Genomic DNA, 24,458 nt, shown 5'->3' with positions numbered 1-24,458 from the left:
AATCCAGTGTGTAAGATCTTAAATAAATTTGAATTATAAAGTAGTTGGACTGCCTAATGTTCCCTTATTTATTGATTATTCTCAGTTAGGTGTTGTTCTAATCAGTCAATTTTGCAACTTTCTTATTTTTATTTAATGCATTAAAATACACACACAATATCCCAGATTTTAAAAAATAAGTAAAAAGAACAAAAAAACACACTTTGTATAGAAAATATCATTATTTTAAGTGAATAGGCAAACTCTTTTGATAATCACATTAAAAAATGTTCTTCAGCCAGTATGTTGCATATATTATATCTTTCCACACATATATCTTTATTCGCCTTATTTATTGATTATTCTCAGTTAGGTGTTGTTCTAATCAGTCAATTTTGCAACTTTCTTAATTTTATTTAATGCATTAAAATACACACACAATATCCCAGATTTTAAAAAATAAGTAAAAAGAACAAAAAAACATACTTTGTATAGAAAATATCATTATTTTAAGTGAATAGGCAAACTCTTTTGATAATCACATTTAAAAATGTTCTTCAGCCAGTATGTTGCATATATTATATCTTTCCACACATATATCTTTATTCTAGGGGGAAAGTAAGTGTAAGTGAATATGTATTCAACATGAATAAATATCAAGTATTATTAAAGCTAAACAATTTGTTTGCTTATAACTTCTTGTTAGAAGAGTTATTCTCTCAAAAACTTGAACTATATATTGTATATGTGGCCTCTTGAATCTGTCCTTGAAATAATACATTATGACATCTATGGAGAATTTGGGGAAATTTGGGGAATTTTTAGAAAGTACATTCATAAAATAGAATAATTTTGCTGATGTAAATTAAATTTCAAAGAGTTCCAGATAATATTTTATTAAAAGCACATTAAATTTTGATGACCCCCATTAATTGGGCAAAAAAAATTGGCAAAAGATGTACAATGCCCTATACTCAGCATTCCAGTCAGCAGAAAGGGGTTTATGACACAGTTGGTGCTCTAGAATATCTTAGCATCTCCTGTTAAGAATGACATTCATTATCTCATCCCTTGAATGATCCCCTTTTCTTTCTGCTACTGCTTTTTCTTTCTGTTTCAGTCTAGTTCTATTACTCTACACTTTCTCATGTGTTATAATAATTAATGTATATGATGATAAACCCAGAGAACCATAAGATCCCAGAATACATTGATTCATTAAAGAAAGTTTTTGTTATTGAAAGAAAGTGAGCTGAGATGCCAGGTACCCATCAAGCTTTATTAAAGGAAAAGAAAATCTGCCAGGCTGTGCTCAAAGTGGCGGGCAGCCCGGGGCTGCCCTCAAAATGGAGGACAGTCCCAGACGTAGGGGTGAGAGAGCTTGTATAGAGCACCAAGGGCTGGCTGATACCATCAAGGAGGGGCATTATGCTAATGCTGAAGCTATGTGACCAGGGTGGAGAACTGCGCCCTTGCAGAAGCAAAAGGGTTTTTGTTGTGCAGAAGTCATTTGGCTTCTTGTAAAGGGAAGTGGGGAGGGGTTTGGTGCTGGAGTGGAAGACAAGGCCAGCAGCTATTTTGTGCTTATTATGTGCACGATGGCACCAGTCACATCCAAGATCCATCATTTCCACCTTTTGAGTATAGGGGAGAAGGGAAAAGGGGCAAAGGTCTCATTCTTCTGAAGCTACTTCCTGCTGGAGATGGGCAAAGATATGGAAAAAATAAAAGATTTAGGTTGGCAGGTAAAACAATTAGGTGGCAGGGTATTGGTTTCATGTGGGGAGGCTGTATTCTTCCAGGGAAGGGTTGCTGATTCTGAGAGGCTGATATCCTCCTCGCAGGAACAATTCGGCAACCTCTTGGTTGGTGAAAGTCTGCATTCAGTCCTGCGAGAAACTAGAGAAACACCAAAAGAGACAGGGACCAAAAGGTAGGATGAGGCACAGTTAGGGGTCCTTGTAGGGGCGTACGCCAGGGTATCCAAGTGTTCAGTACGCCAGGGTATCCAAGTGTTCAGTGACTGGGGCCACTCCCAAGGTGTGTTTGTGTTTTGTAACCCTTTGCCTCGGTGATCAATGCTTGACTTTAAATGGTTTAAGTTGTTTTGGATCACCCCAGACTCATTTACATAATAATAGCACTCCTCCCCCAAGAAGAGGCAGGTGCCTTCCTTCTTGGCTGAAAGGAGGTCAAGGGCCTGATGGTTCTGTAAAGTGACTGTCATGAGTGAGATGACCTGTTGCTGGAGGGAGGAGATGCTGTCTATCACTTGGTTCATGTCTTGATTTAGTTCTTCTGAGAATTTTTGATAGAATTGAGAGGCATTAGCAAGGTCCGCTCTGTCAGTCCCAGTTGCAGGAAAGATCCCTGCTCCAATTTTAAAAAGGTACAATTAACACCCTATGGGAGCAGGGGCACTTCCTAAGGGGGGGCCAAAGTTAGTCCCAGTCCCATCTCCATCCCTCCATCTGTATGGACGGTGATGTCAGGACAAGCCAAACGAATATGCAAGAAATCATGTTAGCAGCAGGCAATAGGATAAAGTAGTTTTACAAAGGAAAGATATTTCAGTTTTAGGGCATGGATGAGGAGGGGATAAGTGAGTGGTAGTGTTTGGTGGTGTTAGTACGGCAGAGTGTGGACAGGCCCCGCACAACGCTGACAGTCCCCACCCACTGAGGTGAAGAGATGTTTGTGGAAATGTTATGGGCTGCATTGACAAGGAGGGGTGTGACCACAAAAGGTTTCTCATGAAGTGGGAAACAGATGAGTTGCTTGGGCACCACTCTGATTCATTCAGGACTGCATCATCCCTGCAGACCTGGAACCTCCGTGTTCCAGGTAAGGGGGAGCATTGAGATAGGAGGAAAAACACGGGAAGGGTGTGAAGGGTTAGGGAGCCAAAAGAATTTAAAGGGCACATTGCCACAATGAAATTGCTAAGAAGCATCCTACTGATAGGAGGTAAAGGAGTGCCAGGAGAAATCTTATAATGTTACACTCCTTTGGGGCAGCCCTGGCCAATCCTGTAGCAAGTACTAGAACAGATAGTATAATAAAGGTTAGGGACATGGAGTGGCATATACTTATCAAGTCCCACGATGGCAAACCCACGACAGCAGGTCAGGACCAGTCTTGGAGTAGCTCTTGTGTGAAGGATGTGAAGAGGGCCTGCAAGAGTGAGAGGATAATCGCCAGGGGAAAGATCATCCTTCTTCTGGGATTGGGGGAAGAGCAGAGCTCCTGGAGATTTTCAGTTTTGTGGGTCCTAAAATGGACAAAGTATAAGGAGATGTTGGGTTAGGGGTTGAGCAGAGGGACCCCTCTGGCTTGGTGTTAACAGATTCTTTGGGTAAAGTCTCAGGTGCTAATTTTACCAAGGTTAAGTGATACTGAGGGGCCTTTCCTAGTACTTTTACTGCTGTGGGGGTGGTGAGAAGTACTTTATAAGGCCCTTCCCAGCATGGTAAGAGGGGCTTTGGGGGTTGGGTTTTAATATACACTTGCTGTCCTGGGCTCAGTTTTAAGTCTGAAGGGGTGGTGGGAAAGGATGAGATAATAGAAGGTTGGCCTGTTCCCGAAGAAGATTCCTAACGAGCAAAAGAGTAGAGAGATACTGGCCTAAAGGTGATGAGCTGGAAGGGAGAGGTGTGAGAGTGAAGGGCCTACCATAAATAAGCTCGAGTGGACTGAGGCCTGTGGGCTTGCGAGGACAGCTCACAAGTAAGTGAGTGCTAGAGGGAGAAGTTCGGTCTAAGGGATGTGAAGCTCCATGGACAGCTTGGTGAGGTGTGTTAGATTTACTATGGCATCACCCACCCGGGGGATGGGGGTGGAGGTGGCACTCCCATCTATGAACCATGTATGTTGGGGCTGCATAATGGGATGTGGGGAAATGTGTGGAGAGGGATTGAGAAAGAGGTCTAAAGCCTCCATGCAATTGCATTCTAAGGGTCGTGTGTGTTTTGGGATGACAGTGGCTGGATTTTAAGAGAGGGCAAGGTTTAAAGGAGAACTGGGAGTTTTTAATGAAGTTATGGTGGATAAGTTGTAGGTAGGAAGGGGAGGGAATCGACATGGCTTTATGGCTGAGAAGGTCTTGACTGTTTGTTGTCCAAAAGTTAGTTTAGAGCTTTTTTGTCCTATAAGGGTAGCTGCCACCAAGGCCTGTAAAAAGGGGCCCATCCCTGGGCTGTGGTGTCTAGTTGTTTAGAGAGGTATGCAACAGGGGAGAAAATATCTCCTGCCTCTGGTCCCAAAACCCCGACTGCTAAGCCTTGGGTTTTGGTGATGTATAGGATAAAAAGATGCAATAGGTTTGGGAGGAATAGAGCTGGGGCTGCGAGGAGAGTGGCTTTTAATCACTGGATGGGAGAATGAATGGGCTTTGTGGGATCTAAAGGAATGGCAGGATCCCCTTTGGCTGCCTCATAAAGTGGTTTTGCTAGCACGCCAAAGTTAAGAATCCGTAGGCGAAGATACCCTGCAAGGCCCAAGAAAGAAAGGATTTCACTCTTTGTGGTAGGAGTTGGTAGTTCAGAAATTAAACTTTTGCAATCCACCATTATTTTTCTGGTAATGGGAGTGAGGTGGACTCCCAAATAGGTAGCTGAAGGAGAGGAAATTTGGGCCTTTCTGGGAGACACTCAGTATCCCCTGGCAGCCAGGAAATTAAAGAGAGCAACAGTGTGGGCCTGTGAATCTTCATAGGAGGAGCTACAAAGGAGGAGGTCATCCACGTATTGTATTAAAGTGCTAGAGGTTGGAGGAAGTTCAGATGAGTCTTGAGCTAAGGCCTGGCTGAAGAAGTGGGGGCTATCCCAAAACCCCTGAGGCAGTACTGTCCAGGTGAGTTGTTGGGAATGGCACATGTCAGGATCAGTCCTGTACTAAATGGTATGAGCTGTTAGGGTTTATAACTGGAAGGATGAGTATATTAAAAGGCAAGTGGGTAGGCCATAAGAGATGAGAAGAAAGGAGTTTGTGTATGATGGGTTTTAAGCATATTAGGTGTTTGTTAGTAATGGGGTATTGTGGGACATTAGGGAAAGAAGAAGGATCCCACAGCCTCATGAAGATGGGAGGCTGATGAGTAGCAATGGAGGGTGAGGAGGTATCCCATACTATAGGATTAACTTTGTCAGGGGGAAAGGGAAGGGTAGAGGTTTCAGGGCCCAGGTCTGGGGTGGCCTGTAACAGGAGTATTGTAGCTGGAGTTAAAGTGTTTAGGGTAAGAGTAGCTTTGAATTTGAAAAGAATGTCCCATCCCAGTAAGGGGGTTGGGCATTGAGGTATTATTAAAAAATTTGTGTGTGGATTGGTTATGATGTAGGGTGCAGGAAAGGGGTTGAGTGATCTGTGGGCAGTATTCTGATCCCATGACCCCTACTGTTGTGATAAAGGATGGGGTTGTTGGTCCTGCATATTCAGGAAGGATAGAGTATGTGGCCCCTGTATTGAAGACAAGAGAGATCAGCTTGCCTGTTTCGAGGCAAGTTACCATGGGCTCATGTGTGGTGATCTCCATGGGGGCCTCAGGCCCTGGGCATCATCAGTCCTCCTCCTGGGAAAGGCTGAAAAGCTCCCATAGGGATGGCTGTGAAGCCAAAGTCTGTGGGTTGGAGACTGGGCCACTCCCTCTCTGGTGAGCGGAATGGTCAACTCCCCAGTGACCTGGCTGTTTGCAGTGAAGACAGGGCCAGGGAGGGGGTCTGGGATTATGACAAGCCCATGCCCAGTGGCCTGGTTGACCGCTTTTGAAGCAGTTCCTGGGTGGCTTGCTGCTAGAGGCAGCTGGCTTTGGAGTGTGTGAGCCACAGATGGCATTAGCCAGGAGTTGGCCTGATCTCTTTTGTACTGATCTTACAAAACATAAACTTTAACTGAGGGATACTCTCAGGGGCAGGTGATATCTAATATCTAATAAAAAGGGGCAGGTGATATCTAATATGTGCTTATAAAACAAGAATCCAGAAATGTAACTTTGGAAAAATATCTTAATAAAATAAATAGTTGTATTTTTCCAGCTTCCTATGAGGCCCTCTTCAGTGAAATGAATCTGTTAAAATAAAAACTAAAATATTAATATTAGAGATTAATTTTTAACTTTTATAATAAAAAAATTAAGCATATGTAGAAATAGAGAAATGAATCATATCACTCAGCTTCAACAATTGTTGACTGACAGCCAATCTTGTTTCATCTCTATTCCCTCTCCACAACAACTCCACTAGTGATTATTTTGAAGCAAATCCCAGGCACCAAAGATTAAATTTTAATTGAATCTGAGTTCTTGTTTTATCGTATTAGTATTGAAAATAATTATCTTAAAATGTTTAAATTTTTAAAATTAATTTTTAGTGTTAGTCTCTAAATTTTTAGTAGTCTCTTTGTTTGACCTATTTACATGTGAAGTATTTGCTAGGTGTATTATTCCAAGCATTTATTCAATAAGCAATGGGAAATCATCACACCTGAATGGGAATATAAAGCTCATTTAAAATAAATAAATAAATAAATACATAAATACATAAATACATAAATAAATAAAATTTGAAAAATTTAACAAATAAAAATAAAATTTCAAAAAAGCTCATTGAGATTGTTTCACTTTATTAGCATACTGTGTACATAGTTTCTTTAATAGCATTGTATAGACATTAAATTATAAGAACTGCAAGTTTTGCTTAATGGAAGTTGCCACTTAACAACTATAGACCATCTGATCATTTTTTTATTTACCATATTATATTTTTAAAAATTATACATTAGACTATAATCCTCAGAGTACTTTCTTAATTCTTATTACAATAGTGATCTAATTTTTCTCACTGGGAAGCTTAACTGAAGTGGATATCCAGTTTTAATTAAAAATAAAAAAAAGAAAAAGGAAAAGAAACTTCACATCATTAAGAATTCTGATTTTTTGCCACTAACAAAATAAGACCACGAGCAATATGACATTAGTCAGATGTGAGAAATGATAACCAACCATATTAGTGGTTGTCTATAACAAACTACAATAATTGGGGAAGTAACCTTGACACATTTCAGTCCCAGTATGAGTATCTATAGTTCATTATATTCTAGACAGTATCCATTACCAAAGATGTAGGGCCAAATTAACTTTAATGTTGCACTCTTCACGAGATATTCCATAGCTAGCAATAACATTAAGATAATGCTGTTAAAATAAGAATTTCAATTACGAGGCAGATGAGGCTGTGAAAAACATGACAGCCTTAATGAGCAGTAGGAGTGGGTATTCACTTTGATAAGGAATGTAGTTATCATAGATAGAAAGGAAACAAAATACAGCCTGCAGCCTTTTCCTTTTGTGTCATGTCACCCTCTATTGATAACAGCTTTGGGTTCAAATTCATTTCTATTCATTCTTCCAGACTGGTGCCTAGATGACGGTCCTGTTATCTTTCATTTGCAGCTAGAACATCTTCAATTTCTGTGGTGCTTCATTCTTTCAAATAGCTGAAAGCATGTTATCGTATTTGCTCTTATTCCATCTTTGTTAAGAAAGAGAATCAAGGTGTTGGCCCATCTTGCAAGTGGGAAAACTGGACCAGTAACTCAGTGGTAACACAAGGAAAAGATTCAAATTACTTGAAAGATCACCAATTGCTTAGTCAGGGGACTGATTTCAACTGAGGCCTGTGTACTGCAAATGACTCAAATGCAGTATCATTCCTCGTGGCTGTATTAGATATGCCCTTGTTTTTGACGTTAGTGTGGTCGGGAGAGAGGGAACTATTGAGGATCCCTGGTGGGAATAATAAGATCAGAGCAGAAGGAGGCTGGCAGTGGAGCTGTCTTAGTATGTTTGGGGGCGCTTTAACCAAAACAGCATAAACTGGGTGACTTATAAACAACAGAAATTTATTTCTCACAATTCTGGAGCCCGAGAAGTCTAAGATCAAAGGAATAGGCACATTCAGTGTCTGGTGAGGACCCCACATTTTGGTTTATAGATGGCGCCTTCTAGCTGTGTCCTTGCACGGTAGAAGGAAGCAGATGAGCTCGTTTGGGCCTCTTGTATGAGAGGTCTTCAAAAAGTTTATGAAAAGATTGGTATTATCTTTTAATTCCATTTTTCCACGAACTTTTTTTTTTTTCCTTTTTGTCTTTTTTCTGACCAGTAACGGGATTGCAACCCTCGGTGTCGCGCCCGCACCGCACTCAACCAGTGAGCAGACCGGTCTCTATATGGGATCCGAACCCTCGGCGGGAGCGCCACCACGCTCCCAAGCGCCGCACTCTACCGAGTGTGCCACTGGGCCGGCCCTCATGAACTTTTTAAAGTATCCTCTCATATAAAGGCATTAATCTCATTCTTGAGGGCTCCGCCCTCATAAACTAATCACCTCCCAAAGGCCCCACCTCTTAATATCAACACATTGGGGATTAGATTTCAACATGTGAATTGGGGGGAAGGGACACAAGCATTCAGACCATAGGCAAAGCTACCCGTTTTTTGTAGCCCCTCGCTGTGGAGTCATTCCTACAGTGGCTGTACCTAGTAGCCTTGTTACTGAAGGCTGTAAGTCATGTCTGGTGTAATGTAATCATTGCTTTCCTGGAATGATTTAAACAAAGAAACCTACCCCCAGGGCAGCCAGCAATGTTGAACACACTTTTACCTGTCCTGCAGCTTCAAGACTGTTTTATACAATTAAGGAATATAAAGAGGCCATCTTGCTCATCTGATCTATAAATCATTTGATTAATGTTAGTGATCAACTGTACCTTTTTTGCTTCTCTGTTGTAAATTGTTGGGGATTATAGTTTTTCTTGTTCACTTTGGATTTTTCTATTTATTTCACATGCAAATGGAGATTTTTCTTAATATAAATAAACCTATATGATCATTTTGGGTGTTTTTAAAGGTCTGGAACTTTATTCTGCCTCTAGAAAGCCCTGAAGACTATTTTGATTTTAATTCACCCTATATGTCACAATTTATTCACTGCTTATGTAATTAATATAAACGTTTTCCTCAATTTCTTTATAAATACATTTCTCATAAAGCATTTTCATCCATATTGCTTGCTCTAGAGCATGACCGATCTTCATAGTCTTTACTACAATATGCTGTATAATACCCATAATGTTTGTGCTGTCTACTCTCATATTTACTTAATCTATCATCAAAAGGAGCAGAGCTGATGTCTTTAAGTGAACCAATCGATTATACAGTATTATGTTTAGCTTTCGCAAGCATCAATTTTCTTTCCTGCCTTAGGAAACTTAATTCTGGAAATGAGCATTCCATCTAGATTCAGAATATTCATTTATTAAATGCAAATGTTTTTTAGCTTACACAAAATATATTGAAATAATAGATCCATAGAGTAACAATAAAATCTATAAGGCATTTTATTAAAGTCTATGATGATTTTAAATATAATCACAATAAAATTGATTTGGATTACAAATATTACAGCATATTTTTCAAGATGAACCACAGAATTCAAATGCAAAATTGATGTTTTGAAATATATATGTTAGTTAATATATTGTCTGACAGATTAAATATAATACTATATTATCAGATCAACTTTGTTAAACATATCTTCAACTTTTTAAATGTGCAAACATAGTGGAATTCAACCATATTGTTACAATAATTTCATACCTGTATTATATTGTTCCTGTTTTGTTTTTTTCTCCTTCCTTTATCACTAGAAGCAATAAGCCAAGAATTCCAAAGCAAGGAATCTTACTATTTATTTTTCTTCTTGTTCACTCCTTATTTTCCTGTTAATTGTACTTAGAAACAGTATCACCATTTCATGGGCCTCTTTTGTGTAGGGCTTTGTGCTAGTATCTGAACTATAGATTTATATATAGTATTCATCATCTATTAGTAAAAAAAAAATAAGTAGAAAAATAGGCAAAAGATATACACACAGTAAAGGTGTTGAACAAAACCTCACTGTGTTTTTTATTATCTAATATCACTTTTAAACATGTAATTAATGTGAGGGTACTTCAAAACATTCATGGAAAAATAGAATTAAAAGATAATACAAATTTTTTCATGAACAGAAGACCCCTCATGTTATTTCCCTCAGAATAATGTTTAAAACTGATCTTTTGTAAACGTTATTTCAGCTTTCATGCATTCCTTTTTAGTGGACAATAATTGATTCATCTTATTATTAATCAGGTCTAGACCTTAGTAACATATACATCTCTAGGATGAAAGTTATTTTGGAATTAAATGAGAGATATCTAAAGAGAAATGAAATCAAGACCAAAAATGTAGTCATCTTACTTCTAACATAAAGAATATTAAATTTGAAATCAGAAGACCTAATTCCAGTTGCAGTTGTACTTGTTATTTATGTGACCTTGAGAAAGTAACGTAAGCATTTCTGAGCTTCAAGTTTCTCATTTATAAAGTAGAGGTTAGATATACTGTCCATGTCTAGCACTCAAAGTTCTTGTTGGGTAAATAAGATTTGCTACTTTTAGAAGGTAAACTCAACATCGCTATCTAAACAAAATTTACTGTCAATCATTTTCATTTATACATTTTTAATATTGACTTATTGATTGTCTTCAATGTGCATGACACACTGTTAGACAGTAGGAAAATAAGAGGGAATAAGATAGTACACAAACACCTCGAATTTTAGTGGGTAAGGATATATGAACACATAATAAAATACTTTAATTTCAGCCATTAATTGTAATTGATAAGTTGTTGGTTGACTATTTGGCAAGGCTAAGTATTGTTATATAATAGAAGATATTATAATACTTTAAAATATATATCTAAAATAAAACAATTTAAAATCTAGATAACAGATCAAATTATATGTGGAAATTTAGTGTATGAAAAAAGTGACATATCCATCAATAGGAAAAAGATGGGTTTATCAGTAAGTGATATTGGGATAGCTGAAGAGCTATATGGAAAAAGAGAAAGCTGAATCTGTTCCAAATGTAACAGAATTAAATTCTAAAAAGATGGAAAATTTTAAGGTACAAACCATTGTGTTACTAAAAGAAAACAAAGGTGAATTACTCTATAACCTCAGAGTGGCCAGAATTTTCCTAACTGTGATTCAAAACTCAGAATCAACGAGGGAAAAGATTATTAAAGTTGACAGTATGAAAATTTTTTTAAAAAAAATCTCATGTTCAAAAAAGGTAAAATAACAAAAAATCTGGAAAATATTTGTAATTTATGTCATGGACAAAGGGTTGATACTCCTAAAATATAAAGAGCTTTTAAAATGAAAAAAAGACTAACAACCCTATACAACTAGGCAAGAGATGTAGACAGACAATTCACAGAAAAGGAATGCAAAGGGCCCTTAAACATAGGAAAATATGTTCAAATTCACTCATAAAAATGTTAATTAAAATTAACTGACATTACCATTGTTTATCAATAAGATTGGTAAAAATCCAAAAGATTGACACCTACTCGTGGTAGGCAGAAAAATGGCCCCCAAACATGTCCACATCCTAGTCCCCCAAACTTCACATGGCAAAAGGAACTTTGCAGGTATGATTAAATTAAGGATCATAAGGATTATGAAACATGGAGGTTATCCTGGGTTACTTGGATGGGCCCAATGGCCTTAGTGAAAGAGGAGACAGGAGAGTCAGGCAGAGGGGAAGATATGATGGTGGAAGCAGAGGCCGGAGTGATGCGACTGCTGGCTTCGAAGTTGAAGGGGGCCATGAGACAAGAAGGTGGAAAAGGCAAGCAAATGGGTTTTCTCCTAGAAACTCTGGAAAGAATACAGCTCTGTTGACACTGTGCTGTTAGCTCAGTGAGACCCATTTATGACTTCTGAAGTCTAGAAATGTAAGATAATGATTTTGTGTTGTGGTTAACCTACTAAATTTGTGCGAATTTGTTACTATAGCAATAGACAACTAATATAATAATCTAAAAGGAAGGTTGTGGGAAAACAGGCACTTTCATATATTGTTGGGAATGCAAATTATACGACATCTATGGAGGAAAATTTTACTATATTTACGAAGACACTTACTCTTAGATCCCACAAACCTATCTCTGCCATGGTCAAAATACAAAAAGATATCCACAGGGCTGTTGCAGCACTATTTGTAGTAGCAAAAAAGACCAGAACAATCTAATATCTATTAATAGATATTGGCTGGATGAAGTATGGTATAATGTACTATGCAGCTATAAAAAAAAAATGTTTCTTTATTTTGCTGTGGAATGGTCTCAGGCAATATTGTTACGTAAAAGCAGCAAGGTGGAAAAAGTAGGTATATTATGTTACTATTTGACTAGGAAGGGGGAGAATATAAATATGCATATACATACACATATATGTTTGCTTTTTAAAAAATGAAAGGAAAAACTAGAAAGGTTTTTTGTTTTTGTGTTTAGTGGTTATTCATAGGGCTGAAAAAAGAACAGCACGAAGGGAATAGGAGTGAAAGGTAGACCTCTCTAAGTGTGCTTTAATTTGTAGGTCTGACCTGTGACCATATAACATATTACAATTTTAAATTTTTACTGATTCATAGGAACCAAAAATAAACAAATAAGCATAAGTTAGAATTAACATATGAATGAATATAAATATAAATGAATGAATTTTATGTGAATTTTCCAGTTTATAGAAAGCAGTTCTCGAAATTGATAAAGGATGGATTTCTTTAAGAAATATTTATTCAGAACCAATTAGGGCCTCAATGTGGGGGAATCGGGTGATATTACAGGCATACCCATTTTATTGCGCTTCACGGTATTGTGTTTTTTACAAATTGAGCAACCCTGCAACCCTGCATAGAACACATCTATCAGCAACATTTTCCGACAGCTCACTTCGTGTCTCTTTCTCACATTTTGGTAATTCTCACAATATTTCAGGATTTCTCATTATGATCATATCTGTCATGGTTATCTGTGATGAGTGATCTTTGATGTTACTACTGGAATTGTTTGGGGGCACCACAAACCTCGCCCATATAAGATGACAGACTTAATTGATAAATTAATACATTGATCTTTCAGAAAAAAAGAGAACAGAACTGTGGTTATTAGAGATGGGAAAGGGAGAGATTAGCGAGAAATTAGTTAAGGGTCACAAAGATTGATTATGTTTGGTAAACGTGAGTGTACTAATTATGCTGATTTGATCACCACATATTATACACATGTACTGATATTCAATTATGTACCTCACAAATATATATAATCAATTATCTTTCAATTAAAAAAAAAGAGTGGTTTCTTGAGATGGGATCTACTCCTGGTGAAGATGCTGTGAACATTGTTGAAGTGACAAAAAAGGATTTAAAACACTATATAAACTTAGTTGATAAAGCAGTGGCAGGGTATGAGAGGACTGACACCAATTTTGAAAGAAGTTCTACTGTGGATAAAATGCTATCAAACAGCAACGCATGCTACCGAGAAATCGTTCATGAAAGTAAAAGACAATCGATGTGGCAAATTTCATTGTTGTCTTATTTTAAGAAATTGCTACAGCTGCCCTAGCCTTCAGCAACCACCACCTGGATCAGTCAGCATATGTCAGTACTGAGGCAAGACCCTCCTCCAGCAAAAAGATTACGACTCGCTGAAGGTTCAGATGATCATTAGGATTTTTTAGCAATAAAGTATTTTCTAATTAAGGTATGTATGCTATTTTATTAGACATATTGCTATATGTCAGTACTGAGGCAAGACCCTCCTCCAGCAAAAAGATTACGACTCGCTGAAGGTTCAGATGATCATTAGGATGTTTTAGCAATAAAGTATTTTCTAATTAAGGTATGTATGCTATTTTATTAGACATATTGCTATTGAACACTTAATATACTACTGCATATTGTAAACATAACTTTTATATGCACTGGGAAACCAAAACATTTGTGTGACTCACTTTATTGCAATATTCACTTTATGGCAGAGATCTGAAACCAAACCCATTCTTGTACAGGTATGTCTACATAGTTCGCTGTGAGGAGGGTTGTGATGGGATTTCAGAGAAAGGAGAGAGTAATTCCACCAAGAGAACTAGGAAGGACTTTGTATTCATTCATTAAGTTATATATTCAACAAATATTTACTGAGCATCAATTGTGGGCCAAACTCTGTTGTAAGCACTGGGGTTCAGCAACTTTTAAAACAGTCAAAAACTCCTGCTCTCACAGAGCTTACATTCTGGTGGGGATAAGGGTGATAGACAATAAATAAAAGATGTCTCAACTCACAGTCCAGAAACAAAGAAAGAAAGAGAGAGGGATAGAGAGAGGAAAGAAGGAAGGGAGGGAGAAAGCAAGGAAGGAAACTGAGAATTGACCATTAAATTTAGTATTGTGGAGACCATTGTCGACCACGGCAAGAGCCTGCACATCCCTGTCACCAAGACACTCTTAGTGCCATAGATGGAGGCAGACATTTACATAACCAAGTGCTATGTAGTGTGATATAGCCTATCTAATTTTAAAGAAGGCGCCATAGAGATTGCATTATATTGTGCTCTTAATAGACAGTGAGTACTCAGTGAATGTTTATTTTTTCCATAAATAGACAAGTAAATGATATATTTATGCAAATTAATGTTAGCAGTTCTTTTGTGCTCATCATACTGTCCAGGCTCTGAAATGTTTATGTCTGTTATTATTATAAGTCAGTAGCACTTACTGAAAATATACAAACAATATTATTTGATATATCAGAGATAAGGAAACGTTTAAAGACATGATTCATAAAGTCCAACTTGTCTAGTTGTCAAAGAACACATCTACCTCTTACGTAGCTCTTACAACCTTAAAAATAATTTCACTTATAAATTTAAAATGTATTAATAGCATTTGATTATGTAAGTGATATGTGTGAATAATTATTTAATCATGCATACCATTCAGACATATGACTCAAAATTTTACTATTAAGGAAAAAAAAATCCATTTGTTTTTCTCCTCCAGAACCTCTATACATTAGTAGCATTACTTTATACTAATGATAACAAAATGGAAAAGTAAAGATTTTAAGTTCATTTACAATTGTGGAAAGCTAGAATAAAATTAGCAATACTTTAAAAGATAAAGTTGCTCTTTAATTATCCCAATATAAGTACATACATCTGAAAAACAATAATACATATATAAGCAAGCTGTATTATTTATGTATTCTATAGATAATGCTTGAGACATAAAAGAATTCCCAGACTCCTCCTCATAGCTCTATAACTGCCCATCCCATGGGTCCTTGGCCTATAGATTAGGAGTTTTTACTGGGAACAAAGCTATCTCTTCAACAAAATATATGTAGGTCATCCTCTTCATTTGACTTGCTTTACCAATGAAATTTCATAGAAACAAAATATTTCTATCACTTTGATAAATCTCTATGCTGTTCTGCATGAGTTTGGTCAAGGGCTAAGGACAGACTGAGATTGAACAAACCTGAGACTGTCCCTTCTTCCACTTAGTAGTGGTATGACCTTAGGTGAATTAGTTTACCTACTGCTCAATTTCTCCATCTAGAAGATAGTGATAATAATACAAGCCCTCAGTGATGTTGTGAACATGAAGTGAGATGCACTGGTGGTACCTGATGTTATTAATGACACGTTATCAATAATAAAAAAAAATTCTTTTTAACTATAAGCCATTTTATATTTCAATTCTTGTGGTTTTGTATAAATGTTAAAATACATTAATTAGCTCAGTTTTGTACCTTACTGAGTACACACAACAGAATCAATTCTGGTTTTTTATTAGAATCTTTTTTTTTTGTTATTTTAACAGTATTAGTAATGAAATGTTTGTATTACAAATGCTCCATTCACTCAGTTTTGTACCTTACTGAGTACACACAACAGAATCAATTCTGGTTTTTTATTAGAATCTTTTTTTTTGTTATTTTAACAGTATTAGTAATGAAATGTTTGTATTACAAATGCTCCATTCAAATCTTCAAATCAGCCTGATAATATTAACATTTATACTTTCCTCATCTCATGGATGAGTAAAATGAGCTCAGACACATCATTTTGAAAATTAGTGCTCATTGCACTGTATTGTTTATGCAGATGCAAAAGGTGGAGGTAGTTAGACTGAATGTGTTAGGTCTTGAGGAAACTGGCATTTTTAAATTAATTGCAGTTTTGATTTACCTTTACCTTTAAACCATATTTTCTCAACTTGGCCCTATTGACCTTTTTTAGCTGGTGATTCTCTGTTGTGAGGGCTGTTCTGTGAATGTAGGATGTTTAGCATCATTCCTAGCCTCTACCAGATGCCCGTAGCACTCCCCTCCCACCCCCCACCCCCTTTGTGACAATCAAAAATGTCTCCTCCAAACATTGTCAACTAACCAGGAGGATAACCAGGAGACATTTGTCAGAGCAAATGGGTGGGAAAATTTGAGACAGTGTTTTAAATTACAGCACAGCAAAGTTTTATTTTTAGATTCTGATTGTTTTGTTTTTTTATTAAAAAGTAAAGATGATTTTTAAAGGTATTTTATGATATAGTCACTAAATAATTGAATAAATAGGATTTTCTCATTGTTAACTTAAAATTGGTCTGATAAAATTTATAGAAGTAAAAATATGAATTTTAGTCAAACTAAACTATGTAGTTTGTTCCATATAACTCATTGCATATGATTTGTTTAATTAATGCTTCCCACAAAACCCTGTTCACTACTTTCCATACAAAATAAAATAACTAAACTTGTACTAAATGTATTTGTGATTTTGGTTTTTATTGTTTTGGATTGTGTTTTTACAAATACTGATTAAATTTTAAGAGGGAAGAAGTTCATTTTTATTTTTTGCTCTTTTACCTGTAGTATCAGCCTGCAGATTTTTTTTTCCTATAATAACTGGACATTATTCTCCTTCAAAAAAAAAAAACAGTATATAAATGAAAAATAATTTATTTTTTCATATTTTTCATTGGTACTGAATTTTATATAAAAGTGACTTATAACTAATTTGAAACACCTCTAAATAGTGTGTCTGGAAGATTTTTTAATATCAAATAAAACAATTTGTAGTTTAATTATATCATTTATTAGGGCATATTTTTTCCTATTTTCCTACTACCCTGGATTGAAATAAAGATAAATACAAATGTTGGGCTATGATTAGTGTAATTAAGCCATTGAATTTTAAATATTTTTCTTTGAAACAAAACATGTATTATATATATAACAAAACATGTAATATATATATAACAGAACAGTTTCTTATTAGGTATGAGTAAAGGAAATAAATTTATATGTATGCTGGAAAACAGATAAAATCAGACAGAAGGTAGTGGCCAATATTTTCATTCTGCTTGTGTGAAAGGTTATCAAATAGTAAGTAATGCGGCAGAGCATGAAAATGACTAGTAATTCAAGAGTAAATCGGACAAGGTATAGTTTGTTGTATTTTTAACTACAGAAGGCTGGTCAATAGCTGCACTCAATTTGCCGTTATTTCCCCATGGAAAGCTCAGTTTGTTAGCTTTAGGATAGGCTCAGTCAATGGATTCTTTTTTACTAAGAGAAATGATCCACGGGAGGTCCCCCAGGAGTAAAGTCATGAGAAAACGCAGGCAGCCTTTCATGCTGTACAACACAACTAGGGAAGTAAGACTCTGACCTATTTGGGGTAGAGTTTCAAAGACCGCACCGTTGGAGCTCTTTTTTAAAAAATCAATTCACATTATCAAAAGAAAGCTGGAAATGATAGCAAAAGGCTGGTTTTATTAGAAAAACTTTTTTTCTGTTATAATAATAGATTATATGAAGTTCTTAGAATGGGCCTTGAATAATATTAAAACACATATTTAAGAAGACAATAATTACACTTTGTAAGTTTGCATTAGGTTTCTAAAACTATTATAGTCTCACCTACTTCCAAAAGGAATTGAGGTGACTTAAAATAAAAGGGACAGACAAAATAAAAGCACATTTGGTGGTGCTGATGGTGCTGATGGCGCTGATGATGGTGGTATTTTTGTTTTGTTTTGTTATTTCTGTTAAATAAACAGTGGCGTATCAGAATAAACTTTGAGGTCATACAGGCTTGGATAAAAGTCCAAGCTTTTTCTCTTATAAGATGTTTGCCTTGGGTAGGTTAATTCGGTTCTTTGAATTTTGTTTCCTTAAATAAAAGCAGGCACAATAATGACTATCTCAGGATTTTGCAAGGATTAAATGAGCTAAAATAAGTAAAACACCTAGCATAATACCTGGAACAAAGTAGGGGTCAACAATAAACATTTCTTTCCATCTGCTTTTCCCTCCCCTGTGCAGTTGGAGGTTTCAAGGAAGCTTGCCCAGAAGGGCTCTTTTCTCCTTCCATCAAAACACTATCTTTTAAGTGCCTAAAGACCACAATAACAAAAGAGTATCCAAATTATATATGGAAGAAATTGGCCATTGGCAGCATTTATTTTCTCATCGAAGCTCTTTTGAGCACCTTGTCTGTGTGAGACTCCTCCCCCGTGAACTGTGGGGAACATGAGAAGTAGTTGGCATGCCCCAGCCTCAGCAGAAGGAGCTTTGCTGCTTGGAAAAAGGAATCTAAAAAACCTAAGTTTTCTTCTTCCTTTCTGTTTTGAAAACTATTAGTAGATATGTCATTAAGCCTGGAAGTTTTATTCCTCCTGGCTCAGACTGCAGTTATGACGTCTTCAAAAAGCCATCCTAGTCTTTGCAGATTTGCTAGAATTTGTACGGCCTCATCCATGATGGTTCAAAACATTAACTGAATACAGAAAATCTAGTACTTTCTAGAAAATAATGAAAAGTTCAAAATTAAGGCATCACTGATAGGATAGTCACTTAATGTGAGAAGAAAAAACACAGTGATGTAGAACTTAGTATCTAAATAAATAAATAATGATTTAAGATTCTTAAGTATTAACTTAGGGGACTAGAACTTACCATTTAATTTCTATTGATTGTAACAAGAGTTGGGGAGAAGGGTGATTTCACATCCCACCTAATACTAAGCCTCAAAAAAACCACTATATACGACTATATAAAAACATAATAAAAAATTATTCCATACTTTTGAAAGTAATTATCGATTTCTATTGATATTCTAACTACAGAAAAAAATTTTAATGTAACCAGCTAATCATTAAAATAGTCATTCTCTATCAACTTTACTTTTTAATTTCTTCAGTGACTTAGAAAATGAAAGCTTATGAAAGCTTGTTAATTGTGTAATATTTTTGCCCACTTTTGTTTAAATTATTGAATGTTCTTTCTCAAATAAAAATTAGGTCTTCAAAAGCTAGTTGATGTATAAAGGTATTGTATTCTTCTTTTCGTAGTATTTATATAATATTAGATAAAATTTCAGGTGGATTGTGAAGGTTTAAATAACTTATACAGGTTATAATAAAATTATTATGCAGTAAATATATTGCACTCAAATTCTTATCAATGAGTTTTATCTTTTTGCTTTGCTTATACATTTTACTCCTATTACTATATGTAGTTTGTGTTAAAGATTCATCATCCAAAAATATTTATTGAGCAACTCTTAGGCCCAGCCTTACTAAGTCTGGTTATGCAAAGATGAATAAAACTCATGCCTTGCCACTGAGATACTTCTAATTTATTGAGGGAGAGACACTGACACTTGACCATGTGACATAAATAATAAAAAAATGTACATATTCTTTGTGAACAGAAAGAAAAGGAACTAATTATACTCAGAGGAGAAGTGAAGTAATTATTTCAATGAGAGGACAATATTTGAGGATCTTGAAGAAAAAAAAAGCAAGAGTTCCCCTAGTGAACAGAGAGCACTCCATTTAAGAGAAAGCATGTTATGCTTAGTCTAGCTGTGACAGGGAGTCTGAGAAAAATGGTGAGAAACAAGGACGTGGAAGAGGGGATGGTCTCAAAGATTCTGAGTCCTGTGGACAGTGGAGAGCTAGAGAAGATTTTAAAGCACAATTAATTTGTGTTTTGGATAATACCCTCTGGCAAAATTATGGGGAATAAATTGGAAGAAAAAGACTGAAGGCAAGGAAGATATTAAGGGGCTATTAATTCAGAGAAGAAATAGGGTAAACAAAGACTTTATTTATTCATTTATTCTTTAAATCAACAAATATTTGAGTTCCAACTATGTGTCAGGCACTGTGCTAGGCACTAGAGGCTCAGCTTTGAAAAACCAGACAAACTTTCTGTGCTCATGGGTTTTTTTTATCTTAAGCATGAAAGCCTTCAGGGACCTTTTCCCACCCCCTCTTCTGTATCCAGGATAAGGGTAATTTCTTTTCTTTCTTTTTTTTTTTTTCTGTGACCGGTAAGGGGATCGCAACCCCTGGCTTGGTGTCGCCCACACCACGCTCAGCCAGTGAGCACACCGACCATCCCTATATAGGATCTGAACCCGTGGCAGGAGCACCGCTGTGCTCCCAGCACCGCACTCTCCCCAGTGCGCCATGGGGTTGGCCCAGGATAAGGGTAATTTCTAAGTAAACCTTTGTGTCATGTTGTATTTTTAATAAATTAAGAAAGTGTATGTGTCTGTTATATGTATATATGTAGACAGATAATATATGTGCATATACATACGCATACATAAGTATATATATTTTTAACCTCTATAGCTATAGAAACTTTTAGAAAAAATATTGAATGTTTAATAGATATTAAGTGCTTGTTACATAACATTCATGTTCAAAGTTCAAAAGATACAGGAGAGGATAAAGTGAAAATGAAAATTAAGCCATTTTCCCACCTTCGCCCAGCCATCCACTTGTTCTCGAAGTACCCACTATTTTCAGGATATTTGTGTTCCTTTATGGCGATATTTTATACAGGTGCTAGTATTTGTATTCTCTTTCTTATAGATGCAGTGTTCTTCACCTTGCTAGATAATTCCATATCAGCACTTAATTGGACTACCTCATTTTTAAAAAAAATAACGATCTTTTTTTAGAGCAGTTTTATGTTCACAGCAAAATTGAGAGAAAGGCACAGAGATTTCCCATATATTTGCTGCCCCCATACATGCATATAGCCTTCCCCTTTATCAACGTCCCTCACTAGAGCGGCACATTTATTACAATTGATGAATCTACGTTGACACATCACAATCACCCAAAGTCCATAGTTTACGCGAGGGTTCGCTTTTGGTGTTCTACATCCTATAAGTTTGTATGAATGTCTAATGGTGTGTATCCACCATTATAATACAGTATAGAGTATTTTCACTGCCTGAGAATCCTCAACCCCAACCACCCCTGGCAACTTAGTTTTGTCTTTTCTGGAATTTCATGTAGTTGTCATCGTATGATTACTATGATAGTATGTAGCCTTTAGAGACTGGCTTCTTTCACATAGTAATATGCATGTAAGCTTCCTCCATGTCTTTTTATGGCTAGATAGCTCATTTTTTTAGTGCTAAATAATATTTCATTGTCTGGATGTGTCACAGTTTTTTTATCTATTCACCTCCTGAAGAGATCTTGGTTGCTCCCATGTTTCGGCAATTATTAATTATGCTGCTATCAATATCCATGGGCAGGTTTTCATGTGCACATAAGTTTTCAACTCCAGGGAGCGTGACTGCTCGTTCATTTGGAAATAGCATGTCTAGTTTTATAAAAAACTGCCAAATGTCTTCTAAAGTGTCTTTGCCATTTTGCATTTCCACCAGCAAAGAATGAGAGTTCTCGTTGCTCCACGTTGTCACCAGAATTTGATGTTATCAGTTTTCTGGATTTGGGCCATATTAGTAAGTGTGTAGTGGTGTCTCATTGTTTTAATTTGCATTTACCTTATGACATATGATGTGCAGCATCTTTTCATATATTTCTTTGCCATGTGTAAATCTTCCTTGGTGAGGTGTCAACTAAGGTCTTTGGCCCATTGTTTTCTTTTTTTTTTTTTCCTTTTTGTCTTTTTTTACTGACCGGTAACGGGATCGCAACCCTTGGTGTTGCGCCCACACCGCGCTCAGCCAGTGAGCGGGAACCGGTCTCCACATGGGATCCGGTGCCACCGGGCCGGCCCAGCCCATTGTTTTCTTATTGTTGAGTTTTGAGAGTGCTTCATGTGTTTTGGATAATAGTCCTTTATCAGATGTCTTTTGCAAATATTTTCTTCAATCTGTGGCTCATCTTCTCATTCTCTTGATATCTTTCAGAGTGCAGAAGTTTTTAATCTTAATGAAGTCCAGTTTATCAATTATTTCTTTCATGGATCATGCCTTTGGTGGTGTATCTAAAAAGGCATCGCCATACCCAAAGTCACCCAGGTTTTCTCCTGTTATCTTCTAGGAATTGTATAGTTTTGCATTTTACCTTTAGGTCTACCATCCATTTTGGTTTAATTTTTAATGTCTGTATGGTGTTCCATAGTACTATATTTAATTCGTCCCCCATTAATGAACAATTAGACTTTTCCAATCTGTAGTTATTGCAAACAGTGCTGCAGTGAATATTCTTGTCCAACTCTTCTTATTAACCTTCCTCTCCCCTCCTTCTCTCTAAAGGTCTTGTCATCACCTAATATACGGTGTATTTTTCTCATTTGTTTCATTGCTAATATGCACTTCTACCCCATACTAGCATGTTAGCCCCAAAGGCAGAGATTATTCTTTGGTTTATTTCTTGCTATAACCCCAGCTCCTAGAATAAATTTTCAATGAATATTTGTAGAATGAATGAATTTTGCACAGGTGTAACTATGTCTAGGAAAAAAAATTATAGAAGTGGAATTGCTAATTGAAAAGGGATATGCATTGTAATTTTGATAGATATTGCCAAATTGATCATTATAGAGCAGAGTATCTCAACCCTAATGCTAGTGACATTTTGGACCTCATGATCTGTTGCTGTGGATAGATATGCATTGTAGGCTGTATTGCAGCACCCTGGCCTCTAATCACTAGATCTTACTCATATCTACCAGTTGTGACAACCAAAACTATCTCCAGGACATTACCAAATGTCCCCTCTTAAGGAGCACTGCTATACATGTAGTACTACCATAGACTCCTACCAACAATTATGACAATGACTATTTCTGCACAACATTACCAAAATATTGAGTTAGCAAACAGTTTGCTCTTTGAAATCTGATAGTGAAGAGTGGCATCTCTCAGTTTTAATTTGCATATGAATTCATATTTTGATAGAACTTTGCTATAACAAATCCCCAGCACTGCATACTGTAATAATTAAGTTTGGTTTTCCATTATAGAGGGAAAGGGATAGAGTGAAGATATGCAATCCACAATCAACTGGGGAAAACATGCTTTTTGCTCTTATTTTTCTTTGTTAAAATATCTAAGTTTTATAAATCCTTTCTTACTTTCAGACTATTATGCATTCATGAGTTGAATCTCTAGAATTATATAAATTGGCCTTGTTTAATAAACAAAATTTGGAGTCAAAGGACTTGGACTTGAGTGTAGGATCTCCTAATTACCAGTAGTGTTACCTTGGGGAAGTCACATAAACTCTGAGCTGCAATTTACTCATCTGAAAATTGTGGGTAATAACATTTGCTCTCTGTACATCACTGAGTTATTGTAAGAATTATTTTTTTAGACTGCAATGCCTTTCACAATTGCAAGGGCTTATGATAATTATTATGAAGGTTTTATGACCTGCTGCTTTGTCTCATGACTCATAGTGTCCCGAGAGTTTATCTCTTCTCAGTGCTTCTGCAGTCACCTCAAACTGTTCTCACTCATTTATTTATTAAACACAGGCATTTTGTAACCTTACCATATCTTCAACTCTGTAGCCTTAGGTGATTACAGTACAATTCTCTTCATAACCAAAAATGTCCCAGATAGATTCATCATTCATTCATTCACTCAATGTGCATTAAATAAGCACCATTATCTTCCCTAAACTTCCTATTCCTCCTAACAGTCCCATTTTTGTCAGTGTCATCATTAATCTAGGCTTGAGTGCAGGAACTTTGCAGTCGTTCGCTTTGCTGTGCTCCTTGTTCTATGGATCCTTTGTACCATAACCAGCATTTTATAGTAGAATGCCACCTTCTTCAGTTCCTTCCCCCTGATTATAGGCTGACAAGAGTCCCCTGTTGGCCGCCACATCAAATCCAAATTATTTTTCACTAGCACTCCTTATNACCTTACCATATCTTCAACTCTGTAGCCTTAGGTGATTACAGTACAATTCTCTTCATAACCGAAAATGTCCCAGATAGATTCATCATTCATTCATTCATTCAATGTACATTAAATAAGCACCATTATCTTCCCTAAACTGCCTTTTCCTCCCAACAGTCCCATTTTTGTCAGTGTCATCATTAATCTAGGCTTGAGTGCAGGAACTTTGCAGTCGTCTGCTTTGCTGTGCTCCTTGTCCTATGGATCCTTTGTACCATAACCAGCATTTTATAGTAGAATGCCACCTTCTTCAGTTCCTTCCCCCTGATTATAGGCTAACAAGAGTCCCCTGTTGGCCGCCACATCAAATCCAAATTATTTTTCACTAGCACTCCTTAT

At 36.4% G+C, this 24,458-nt stretch overlaps 1 protein-coding gene across 1 annotated transcript in view; it reads left to right on the top strand.

Moving 5' to 3' along the window:
- Positions 1–24,458, top strand: part of LOC103586804 (attractin-like protein 1) — a 461,271-nt gene that overhangs the window by 223,338 nt on the left and 213,475 nt on the right. The window lies entirely within an intron of this gene.

Source organism: Galeopterus variegatus, unplaced genomic scaffold (assembly GCF_000696425.1).
Source record: "Galeopterus variegatus unplaced genomic scaffold, G_variegatus-3.0.2 Scaffold379, whole genome shotgun sequence".
Classification (NCBI taxonomy): domain Eukaryota; kingdom Metazoa; phylum Chordata; class Mammalia; order Dermoptera; family Cynocephalidae; genus Galeopterus; species Galeopterus variegatus.
The sequence above is the reverse complement of the archived record's forward strand: the minus strand, read 5'-3'. Positions and strand labels throughout refer to the sequence as shown.